The 12,812-nt window shown below is 45.6% G+C and overlaps 1 protein-coding gene across 6 annotated transcripts in view; it reads right to left on the minus strand.

The window, feature by feature from the left end:
* Nucleotides 1-12,812, minus strand: part of LOC137346632 (uncharacterized) — a 59,439-nt gene that overhangs the window by 4,976 nt on the left and 41,651 nt on the right. Inside the window, exon 3 of one of the 6 annotated variants that reach the window (XM_068010241.1) lies at nt 7,341-7,532. The exons of 4 other annotated variants lie outside the window; for them this stretch is intronic. The gene's annotated coding sequence lies outside the window, so the exon portion shown is untranslated. Of the gene's footprint in view, nt 1-7,340; nt 7,554-12,812 lie in introns of all 6 variants that reach the window. One more of the 6 variants, XM_068010242.1, reaches the window with a different exon arrangement.

The raw sequence follows: 12,812 nt of genomic DNA on the forward strand, positions 1-12,812 counted from the left end.
AATTGAGGGACAGCTGACGACAATGACGGCAGTGAAGAATGCATTCTACCAGCCATTTTGCTATCCACTGTTTTGTTACTGATTTGCCAAGCATCTTTCTGCCATAAAATACAGATAAAGCAAGGGAAGAACAATTTATTGATTTAGATGAAACTGGAAAAAAGTCTGGGCTAATTCCTAGGCGAGTTCTAAGAAGTCCTCTTTTTGCTAAATCAAATAAGGTTGATCTACATTAAGATGCCCTAATTTTGAAAGCTGAAACTGTTGCTAACAGTCCTATTCTCAACATCAGGAACTTTAAATTGCATACTCAGTGGCTCAAACTGTGGGGACATGCACTTCAGAACTACATTGATGTCCTAATTTAGAAACAAGTGAGTTCTATCTGGTAGAAAAACAGAAAGTGCAGGAAATACTCAGTAGGTCTGGCAGCATCTGTGGAGAGAGAAGTGCTTCTCTTTCCATAGATGCTGCCAAACCTGCTGAGTATTTCCAGCACTTTCTGTTTTTATTTTAGATTTCCAGCATCTGCAGTATTTTGCTTTTATTTTAGAGTTCTATCTGGTGTAGTTTTCTGTCTATATGCTGTGAGATCTCAAAGGATGTTCTCTAATTAGCTTTGAGGCCAGTGGCTCATGAAAGGCTACGATAGCCCAAACATACAAATGAAAGTAGGGGTTAATTCCAGTTCACACAAATATTGTAGGTATTAATAAATTATGATATATACTACATATTGGAGGTAATTGACTTGGTGGCAGACCATAAACTTCTTCTGAAAGCCCTTTTATTGGATGTATTATAGGAACTAATCAAAGTATAAACTACCATTAAAGAAAATATTTTCCTATATGCTGACAATCATGCTGTCAGTGAGAAATACTCTAATTCCAGGTGTAGAATCTGACTTCTGTCTCCCTGAGCTGCAAGAGCAGATCTCACCTGAGGCAAGTTGATGCAGGCCTGTATGGCCAAAACTACAGCTGGTGTAATTAGATTATTAGAGTGGCATTTTGTCTTTTCTGAGTGTGCTTTGTGCAGCACAGTGGAGACCACAGTAACAAAGGAAATTTGTATGCAAATTCATGTACCAAGAGGCAATACAACTTTCAGGCAAATATGTCCCTTATCTAGGAACAGAAATAAGTTCAAAGATACAAATAGGTCTAGCTCTGAATAGCCCCATACCACAGGAATTGCAGAAATAACTATGAATCTTCCATTCATACAAAGGAACTGTATGGTGGCTTAGAGCATCTGTTGCCATGTTGTTCAATGAGCTGAATCGAGATAGACATCCAAGAGCTCGATAGCAATGTGCTAGTTGTATATTCACTTGATACTTATCTGGCAGCGGAGAGATCATTATCAGTGGTGTTTTTGTGTTTTTTGTTTGGGGGTGGGGGGAGGTTCAGTGTCGTTTTTATGGCATTTCGCCCTTTGGGATTGGAGATCTAACGTGGTTTTTGTTTTCCAGTTGGTTGGGGTTTTAGTGCCTGCCCCAGGAAAGCTTCAAGCAAAAAATGGCTGCAACCAACAACAGAGCTCCAGGCCAGGGGGCGCGTAACACCGTTAGGGTGGCAGTGAAAGATAGCGAAGGAAGTGCACCCATTGACCACGCCTTCCTCTTTAAGAGAATCCTGACTGAATGCTGTGGATTCCAAGCTGCGGACATCTTCTGCCTGCAGGACTTCCCCAGCAGTGGCTATTTCAATGTGATGTTCAAGGAACAGTGAAGACGCCTGGTGCTGCGAAGGAGACCAGCAACCCTCCCCCCAGCCAAGAAAATCCATCTAAGAAGAAAGGGGGGAGGCAGCTGCAACAAGTGACCCAACACCTACCCGTGCCCAGAAACTCCTCCTCAACAGACAGTGGAGGAGGCAGCAGAGGGTCAGTGGCAGTGGTCAAAAGGAGAACCACAAAGAAGAAGCCCCAGAAAAAAGGACAGGTCACCATCCAAACCAGTGGCAAGAGGAGGCTACCGTCTGAGACGGACTACGGCAGCTGCTCCTCATCAGACGAGGAAAGGCTGGAAAGTTGATACCTACAAAAGAAGCAGTAGAATGTAAAGGAGCTGGAAGAGGAAGCCTCCCAGCTTGTCTGGCCACTGCCTCTTACTGCCTGACTGTCACTTACAGGACAACCAGCGGGTTGGCAGGGAGACATGGAAGCTGAATATAACATCGCTGACCCCAGAGGAACTCAAAAGGGATTACAAAGGTTGGAGAACCGTGAAAACCCTCTTAGAGTTTCTGGTGCACTTGTGGGAAGCGATCAAGGCAAACATAGAGTCATTGAGAGACACAGCACTGAAACAGGCCCTTCGGCCCACCAAGTCTGTGCTGATCATCAATCACCCATTTATACTAATCCTACATTAATCCCATATTCCCTACCACATCCCCACCTTCCCTCAATTCTCCTACCACCTACCTACGCTAGGGGCAATTTTCAACGGCCAATTTACCTATCAACCTGCAAGTCTTTGGCTGTGGGAGGAAACCAAAGCACCCAGCGGAAACCCACACGATCACAGGGAGAACTTGCAAACTCCACACACGCAGTACCCAGAACTGAACCCGGGTTGCTGGAGCTGTGAGGCTGTGGTGCTAACCACTGCACCGCCACAGAGGTTCTTTATCCTCAAAGATGTTCAGAAGGTGAGAGAGAGAGAGACAGAGGGAAATGTTCTGACTCCAGGAAAGAATGCAGAATCTGCTCCGGCTGCAGTCGATGGGGGTCAAGGTCAAGGAGGATCTCCAAGAGGGGAAGAGCCAGCAGGCCTCGCTTTTGCCACAGAGGCCTCCAGGATCATCTTCCAGTCCAGAGTCCGGTCCATTGAGCAGGATGAGACGTGCTCACGTTTCTTCTTCCAAAAGATACACACAGAGAGCTCTGTACTATCGAAATCTGACATACTAAGGATTAGCAAATCCTTTTATGCCGGCTACAAACAGCACGACCTCCCAGTCTTTCCTGTTATCTATCATGGACGTCTTAGATGACAGTATGCAGGAGAGTCTGGACAAATTGCTAACTCTGGACGAGCTGACAAAGGCCGTCAGTTCCTTCAAGACGAATAAAACTCCTGGAAGCGATGGCTTACCGGTTGAGTTGTATTCGAGTCTGTGGGACTCTGGATCGGTCCAGACCTGCTGGAAGCGTACGAGAGTATGCTTCTGGCTGGCAGCATGTCAGAATCCATGAGGAAAGGCATTATCACCCTCATCTACAAACGGAAGGGGGAGAGGGCGGAAATCAGAAATTGGCAGCCCATCTCACTGCTTAATGTAGACAAGATTCTGTCCAAAGTCATCGCCAGTCGGGTCAAGTCTGCTCGGGAGTTGGTGATCTACCCTGATCAGACCTGTATTGTACCCGGCAGGAAGATCTCGAATAGCCTCGCGCTACTCAGGGATTGCCTATGTACAGGACAGGGGAGTGGACACCTGCCTCATCAGCTTGGACCAGGAGGCGGCTTTTGACAGGATATCGCACACATACCTGATGGGCGTGCTCTCCAAAATGGGGTTTGGGGATGGAATCCGCAATTGGATCCAACTGCTCTGCACAAACATCAGTAGCGCAGTCTTAATCAAAGGGTGGGAATCAGAAGGATTTCTGATCAAATCTGGAGTCAGACAGGGTTGTCCTCTCTCCCGTCTTGTTTGTTTGCTATATTGAACCTTTTGCTGAGTCCATTAGGAAGAATGCGGGCATAAGATGGGTGACAATCCCAGGCAGTGGAGGCACTCAGGTAAAAGCTCCTGCACATGGACAACATTGCTGTCTTCTGCTCCGATCGGCTGTCCATTCGCAGGCTGATGAGCATTTGCAACTAGTTTGAAGTGGCCTCGGGAGCCAAAGTAAATCGCGGCAAGGGTGATGCCATGTTCTTTGGGAACCTGAAGGTGCTGGGGATATCGTTTGGAGGGGCCGGGGCATGCACCAAGACCTGGAAGGACCGAGCAGCCATGGTACACCATAAACTGAGCATGTGGGAGCAGCGTTTTCTCTCCCTTGCGGGTAAGAGCCTGGTCATCAGGTGCGAGGCGTTCATGTTACTGTACGTGGCGCAGATCTGGTCCATACCCCACTCCTGCACTGTGGTGGTCACTCGAATCATCTTCCGCTTTATCTGGAGATCCAAAATGGACTGTGTCTGCAGGGACACGATGTTTAAACTTCTGGATAAAGGGGGAAAAATGTACCCAACGTCGCCCTCATCCTGATAGCCACCTTTGCCTGCATAGAACCTCAGTACGCAAACACCAAGCGTCACTACGTGCTAAGCTTCTATCTGTCCCGAAGGTTGGGACTGGCCACATTGCGCGTAACACTCCATCCAGTTGGACCGTGCCGCGCCACCTATCCTCCGTGGGAAAGTTTCTGCGGGAAAACACCTTTGACCACCAATCCATCATGCAGTGGTCTGCACAGAAAGTCCTCAAGGCCCTACGGGAAAAGGAGATAGTGGATCCTGTCGAATGGTTCCCTGAGCAGACTGCCAAAGTTATTTGGCAGAATGCCTCATCAGCAGAACTTTCAAACAAGCGCCAAGTCGTAGCCTGGCTGGTGGTGAGAAAGGCTCACCCCGTCAGATCCTTCCTGCACGCCTGGAATCTCACTGTCTCCTCACGCTGCCCTCAAGCTGGCTGTGGTGAGGAAGAGACTGTTGCCCACCTCCTTCTGGAATGTGCCTTTGCAAAGCAGGTGTGGAAAGAGATGCAATAGTTTTTGTTAAGCTTCATCCCAAGCAGCTCTGTAACACAGGAGTCTGTGCTGTACGGTCTGTTCCCAGGAACGAACACAGAGATAAATATCAACTACTGTTGGAGGACCATCAACTCGATGAAAGATGTTCTTTGGTCTGCCGGAAATTTTCTGGTCTTCCAGTGCAAAGAGTCGTCTATGACTGAGTGTTGCAGACTGGTGCATTCCAAGGTCCAGGACTATGTGCTGAGGGACGCACTAAAGCTTGGGCCAGACACCACAAAGGCCCAATGGGGAAGGGCCACTGTGTAAGGCCTCCCGCCATAGTGAACTAAGCGGGGCTGGAACTTGTGTAAAACCCCTCTGACTATATGCACCAAAATATGGTTTTGCTGGGTAATGCAAATGGAATGAAATGATTGTGAGGCAACGCATATTCTGTACTGAAGAGAACTGATTTCTTTTGCACTTCCTGGAATGCCAACCTGGAACTGTTTTGTAACTTTTTTTTTTAAAACAGATTTTTATGAATAAAGTATATTTTTGAAAAAAGTTATATTCACGTGATGGAGCTCTACTTCTGCTCTACCCTTTTGTTTTGTGCTATGTTGTCTTCCCGCTCTACTCTTCCATCTTCCTTGTCTGAGCTTCACACTCCCCTTAACCCATCCCAACTGACTACCTCCAACCTTCCGTCCTTGCTCGATCCACTCATTGCTACTTCCCACTGAAGTCCATTATCATTAGAAATGCTCCAAGGAAACCATTGTTTCTTGGCTAAGGTGGCAAAATTATGTTCTAAACAACAGTTCCTAGAGACCAGTAGAAGTATTTATTTTGTTTGTCATAATGTGATAATATAAATGATCTGCCTGTTTCTAAGGTTACTGAGACCAATATGGATTTGTTTTGTTTGACCTCATCTGTACAATGTGAGGCTATTGAAGCTGGCTGAACCAAGAACAGGCTGCTGATGTCCTATCAGCCTGGTAGCTCCCTGTGGAGATAGTTTGGCTGCTGCACATGAGCATGTGTTTGTCATAGGTCCAATGCTTGGAATTCCACATTGTCTTCCATTTAATGACCTGCAGTGTTGCTCAATGGCACTCTTACTATTCCAGGTCCACCCTTTGAAAAGTGCAAGTAAATCACAGTTAGAAGTACCTTACAGGAAACATTTTTGGCTATCTTTTAGAGGCTCTGCTTCATTTTATAACTTCTATTTTGTCAATTTTAAGCTGTTATCTTTAGCCTGAGCCCAAGGCAAACAGCTGGATCATAAATTGAAGAAATAAGAGTTTAACAATTGTCCTATGTCACCACAAGAAAAAAAAATGGGACTGTTGTAATTTTTAACAATGTTTGAAGCCTTTTGTAGCTATTCTCTCTTCTTGACTCTTCATTTCACTATGAATACAGATTGGTGCACCATTGGTGCGATCCCAGCTAATATCTAGGGGTGTCTGGATTGCTTCTCTCTCTGGAGACTATATTTATCGTTATATTTATTGGATCTGGCTGTACAAAGGTACACTGGCATTTTCAGCTTTTTGAATTGTTATCCTTACACCCTCTTTGCTTAAGTCATGCTCCAAGGACCCTGCCAAAATACCATCCTCTGTGCTACTTTAAGCCAAGATCTTTTATGTTACTGGATTACACAAATACAAACACAGGTGCTTGGTATTTTTTTTTTGATAGGGAAGCCTTTCTTTCCTCAAAATTCACACTGCCTGCTGGAAGTTTTCTAGCTCTCTGCAATGCTCAATTCAGCAATGTATGCCAGAGATCTGGGTACATGCCAGTTTTTAAAATAAAACAAAAGGCAGCTTTTTCCTTATAGGATTGTCAATTCATATAAGACTGCATTGAGCTTCCATGTGAAGAGCCCAGTGGCTGAACGAAAATACAAAAGGGCTGATTTTAACTCTTGATGGTAGGCGTAAAGGCAAGGGCCAAACTAAATGGCAAACGCCAAGGGAAGCGCTAGCTGGCCAGCGGGACGTCGGGTGGCAGGAGGATGTAGCTGGCGAACCAAAGTAACGGTTCCTATATTAAGGTAGGTGGTTGGGAGGAGAGTCGGAGGATGTCATCCAGGGTGGGGATGGAAAAAGGGGAGGGTGGAGGCACAAAGCTTCCTTGTAGGGTCAAAACGATTTTCTTCATTTGGCCATTCGTTGTAAACTGTCAGAATTGAATTTCTCCAGAACCAATGAGAGCAAGTACTTTACTACAGCTGCCCAATCATACTGTTTTGATCATGGCTTTTGACTGCACCATTTGTTTTCAGATGAGCTATATAAAGTAAATCAGCTCCATCAATGGGACTTGCATTGTAATGCATCACCTACAATGACTCAGATGTAACTTAAATGCATACTCTTCACATTGCAGATTGAGATGGAAACCAGTTATTATGCTGTATTGCCAATAAAGCTGGTGGGCTGGTGAGGGCTGCAATAAAAACTGCAGTAAAGGACAATCCTTTGAGAATAAAGCCCTAAATATGTAAAAGCACAATGGTGAGTACATTCTTGGCGCCAGGTGTAAGCAAAGCCCACAACAGAGAATCATGAAGTTCTTTGTAAGCGATTTTTGCCCAGGAAAGGGGATATTGATTTACTTACCTGGTAAAGGTGTTTTGTAGAGCAATGGGCTTCATTAATCATGTCACATTCTTTATCGGAGATGGATGCCGGACCCCAGCCTGAGAAAGCAGGCAGTTAAGTTTGATGATCTCACCAATTGGTTTCCCATAATCCCTTGTGGTTTGTTCATGCACCAGCCTCGAACTTTTCTGCAGCAATTCAGTTAGTGATCTAGAAACCAGACAAAATAATCTAGGAAGGAAGATATTAGGCCAACCAGAAGAAAGAATATTGCAGGGAAGGGTGGAGGGGGTGTATAAGGAATAGTGACAAGTAAAATTAAAAATGGTGTACTTTGGGATCTATTACTTTTTATTTATGTTGGTGCTTCACTAATTCTGTAACATTCTTTTCAATAGGAGATGCAAGAAACCAGTAAGGCAAAATAAACCAGTCCTGGGTGAAGGGTAAAGGGATTTAAAAGCTGTGATGCAGGTGAATGAAATATACGCTTTGAATGGGGAAGCGCCTGCTTGGATGCCTCAGAACTCCTCAGTTTGAATGAAACAAACCTTCAGAAAATGTGAATAGCCCAGTGGCTGAATGAAAATACATAAGGGCTGATTTTAGCGGTTGATGGGAGGTGTAAAGGCAGGGGCTAAGATGAATGGAAAACGCCAAGGGAAGCGCCAGCTGGCCAGCAGGATGTTGGGTGGTAGCAGGATGTAGCTGGGGAACCAAAGTAATGGTCCCTTATATTCAGGGGAGGGGAGTCGGGAGATATCATTCAGGGTGGGGATGGAAAAGGGGGAGAGGGGAGGCACAATATTTCCTTGTAGAGCCAGAAGGATTTTCTTCATTCGGCCATTTGTTGCATACTGTAGGAATTCAACTTCTCCAGAACCAATGGGAGCAAGTACTTTTCCACAGCTGCCCAATCATTCTGTTTTGATCATAGCTTTTGACTGCATCACTTGTTTTCAAATGGGCTATAAAAAGATCATCAGCTCCATCGATGGGACTTGCATTGTAACGCATCACAATTGTTGAAAAGTAAATCACAAGCCAAGATCGAAACTTTACTGCTAAGCTGTTTTGTGAAGACAAGCAGAAGATGGATCTCAAAATATGAATGAAACAAACTCATGAGGGGCATAAGAAAGCCTTCTACCTAAAGAACTAGAGATAAAGGAATTTGGTTAAAAACACTCCTATCTCAAAAATAGGGAGAAATTGGGTTAAGCTGTTTTTTGAGTGCCAAATGGGTGCAGGGAAACAATCTCTGCACCCAGAGGTCAAAGAGAGCCTCACTGTAAAAACAGCAATGCTCCTTACCACGCTAGGCCATCCCAATTTCATCTGGTTTAGATGCCAAGCCAGTCCGCAGTGTTAATGTGGGAGCAGGAGAAGCACTCTTGCTTCTTCTGCCTCCAAACTGAGGTAAGTATAAATAAACTTACTTGGTTTCTTGCGTGGTCTCATGCAGTCCCTTTAAGGACCACAGGTCAAGTCGTTGTAGATCTGAAAAAACTAGGCAGAAATTGTGCAGCACAAGCTCCAACTAGTTTTTATGAATTTAGCAAATGGATTGTGAAACAGAAACATGACTAATTTCTATATTGGACACAAATTGGGCACAAGCTGCATTCTAATTTCTAGCTTTGTGTCTCAGTGCAGTTTGAAAGCTAAAGTATGGAAGGCATTGAGAACTCAATTAAGATCTCACTAGCAAAGAATAGGATGTAGAATTCCATATAGCAACATGAAAACATTTTAATGACGTGCAGATATAGGCCAACTGACACTTACATCTTGCCCTTAAAAGTTGAGGTCTTTAAAGAACCAAAACTAAGGCCTTTTAACAATCTCCTAAAAGGAAAGAATGGTCGCTGTGCAATTTTTAAAAAGCTTACTGCTTTGTAACCAATGTTTATCAGACAGCAGAAGGTTGCCGATTTCAACAATATGCTCGGATAATATTGTAGTTTTCAATATCATACAAAGTGGAGCTGTACTTGAGCAGGAAGATGACTCAACAAGATCTAGCGCCTTTGCAGCAGAAGTGGTTCTACAAGGATAATTAGATCATATTACAACATCACTGCAAAGGGAACAACTGGTAGCCATTGGAAGTACTGTGGCTTTGTAATTTCTTATTTTCTGCTCTGGGTGGAAAAGAAAGCGAGGAGGTAAACCGAAAGAGAAAAGCGTTTATGGTGAGCTTTATCCGCTCAGTTGGCAGTTAAAAATTGACAATTCAAAATCAGCAGCAGGCATCATCAGGAGAGCGTGATGGAAAACCCACATGCCAAATGGAAAAATATTAATTTTGTCATATGAGACCTTTTATTGGACATTATTACAAATAACTTTTAAAAACAGAACAACTAAAGAAGGCCATGCACAATTTGCATATGAGAAGCCAAAGGCCAGCTGGGAGATCGTGGTGATTGCCCAGTATAGCCAGAACAATGGGGGTGCTCCCTGATTCAATTCACTAGAATAGCTTTGTCAACTTTGGTCAACAGCCATAAACACACATCGACTGTGAAAGAGCCAACCACCCCCCCACCCCCCACCATACCAAGTATGTTTGCACAGCTTAAGAACTCTGAATTTCAAGAAACTTTCCAGAAACGTGTTTCAAACAAAGAGGAGGCCCCATGACATGACTGCCTGTGTAACTCTAAGGTTTTGTGAATTGTGCTTTAGAAAAAAAGACAGTAACTGAACTCCAAGGAAAGAACATCTCTCTCTCTCGTCTCCCTCTCCAGCCAAGTCCCAGGGGAGCCTCGGTGGCAGCTACTAAGCCTCAAGATTGCATATTCTTACAGCCAATAAGGAGGACAGATAAAGTCTCTCTCCTGCCTTTTGGACCCAGAGAAGCAAGCCTGAATTGTGCACGTGGCCCACCAAGGACTTCAACCTCCTGAAGAACACAAACTCAGTATTTGAATTCCATTTATTACAGTCCAACCTCCCAACTCTTTTTTCCCCTCTGTATCTATTAGTGTGTATGTGCGCCTCTCATATGAATGTGAGCGTGGATGCTTTACATATTTCAGTCATTTTAACCGGTTTAGAGTGATCAGGTTAATAAACTTACATCTTTCTTGTTTAAACTCAAGAAAACCGGTCTGATTGGTTCATTTACAATAATAATTAGAGGTACAGTGAGAAAATGTTCACTGAGGTGGTAAGCTAAATCACTGTGTTAAAAGTATAAACCCTGTTGCAGTCAAACCAGAGAACGGGCAAAAGGAAAGCTTGAGGCACCTTCCTCACCTGGTTGTAACAGAAATTTGGGGGCTCTAGCCAGATGAGAAATTGCAAGTGGGAAACCAAATTGATCCCAATCAAAAAAAAAGACTTTACTACAGGTTTTCTTGTGGTTTGTGTTGCTAGAATGCTAACATGCACATCCGAAGCCAGTACCTCCCCAAGCCAGGGTGACATAACTTGGTATAAGTAAAAGGCACCATCGATGGAAGGGATGAGGAATATGGCTGGGCAGAGTGGGATCATTTTCCATGCCAAAGCTAAGAAATCCAAACTCTGAAGACTTGTGGCCGACCATGCTTCCCTCAAACCTGAAGAGTCAGAGACAGGGTTGGAATCTGATTCAGAAAAGGTAATGTTAGCTAAGATACAACTGGAACAAAGGAAACGAATTAGAAGACAGAGAAACATGAGAAAGAGGGAGAACTTTCCAGAAGAAGCAGGAGAAAAAGTAGTTGAGGCGGCTTGAATTAGCTAGGGGACTCTACAGTAACCCCAGTGAAAGCACGGCCAATGTGGAGGCTACACTTAACTCAGGGCCATTTGCTGAGCTCTTAAAACTTCCAAATTGATCCCAAAGTTCAATAAGGGAGACGTGGAAGCATTTTTTGTAACTTTTCAAAAGCTTGCAAGGCAGTTAAAATGGCCGGCCAAGAGCTGGACCCTCTGCTGCAAAGCAAACTAACAGGAAAAGCCAATGAGGTTTATTCCCTGTAGCCAGAGGAAAGTTCATTAAATTATGAATTGACTAAAAATGCTATCCTCGGGGCATATGAGTTAGTTGGGAAGTAGACAGTTCCCCATTCCCAGCTCACCCACCGCACCCCTTCCCCCCACCCCCTTCCCAAATCCTCCCTCGCACTCCCTACCCCCACCCCCTCCCCAGCTGCCCCCTCGCACCCCCTTCCAGCTCACCACCCTCACCTCGCCCAGCTCAGCCCCCTCGCACCCGCACCAACTTCCCCTCCCCCCCTGCACCACCCTTCCCCCCCACCATCCACCGCACCCCATCCCCCCCTTCCCTCTCCCTCCATGTTAGGGCCCCTGTGCAGGGATAGGAGCTAACAACCCCACTGCCTTGTGAATGTCTCGGCAGGCCAAGGCTAAGGGAGTAAACCCTAACAGAAAATCCTGAGCGGAACCCCGAAGGAGGTCATGTGTCACCTATGGCATGTTTCCAGCAGTTCCTGCAGCCATACCGGTGCCAAACGTCAGGCTCTGCACTCCTTTGGACCCCACCAGGAAGGCCGAGAAGGGGGGTTTTGACGCTTGGGCAACTCACAACTTCCATACAGCCGCCCAGGCACGCGCCACAGAGAGGTCACTCCATAGTCGCTTTATAGCGACCAAAACAACACGGAAAGCAGCAGTTACGGGTTATGAGTCCAGCTCAATTGGCGTAGACATTGGGCGTCATGGGTTGCCTTTGTCAGTGGGAGAGGTCATCGTATCTCACTGGATAGCTACCGCCCGCCTCAAACCAGGCAGCCCCCGGTCAGTAAGGTTCTGTCCCACCACAGTCCACCTGCTTCAATGGGTGCTTGGAGCTCAGGGTCATTGCCCGACAACTGGACTGTAACACCACACCAAACAGCACGACAAAAAAGGAAAGGCGGCATCAGCCCTTCGTTTTTCAAGCTGGAACGTCAGAACTATGTGTCCTGGCCTGTTGGAAGACCTTACTCAAATCAACGATTCTCGGAAGACCGCCAGCATTAACAACGAGCTCAGCAGACTCAATGCGGACATTGCAGCACTTCAGGAGACACGCCTCCCTGCGAGCATATCTCTAAGAGAGCAAGACTACACCTTCTTCTGGAAGGGCAGGTATCCTGAAGAACCAAGACAGCATGGAGTGGGCTTCGCCATCAGAAACTCTTTGGTTAGCATGATAGAGCCACCTTCAAATGGCTCGGAACGCATACTGTCCATCCGACTGCTCAGCGCCTCTGGTCCAGTACACAGACTCAGCATCTATGCTCCAACACCCCGCTCCCCACCTGAAGTTAAAGACCAGTTCTATGAGGAACTCCATAATTTCATTCGTAGCATTCCCAATACCGAACATTTGTTCCTGCTGGGGGACTTTAACGCCAGGGTTGGGGCCGACCATGACTCATGGCCCCGACCATGACTCATGGCCCCCCTGCCTTGGGCGCGATGGCATTGGAAGGATGAATGAGAATGGACAAAGACTGCTGGAGTTGTGTACCTATCATAACCTCTGCATCA

This window comes from Heterodontus francisci, chromosome 30, assembly GCF_036365525.1.
Source record: "Heterodontus francisci isolate sHetFra1 chromosome 30, sHetFra1.hap1, whole genome shotgun sequence".
In the NCBI taxonomy this organism is placed as follows: domain Eukaryota; kingdom Metazoa; phylum Chordata; class Chondrichthyes; order Heterodontiformes; family Heterodontidae; genus Heterodontus; species Heterodontus francisci.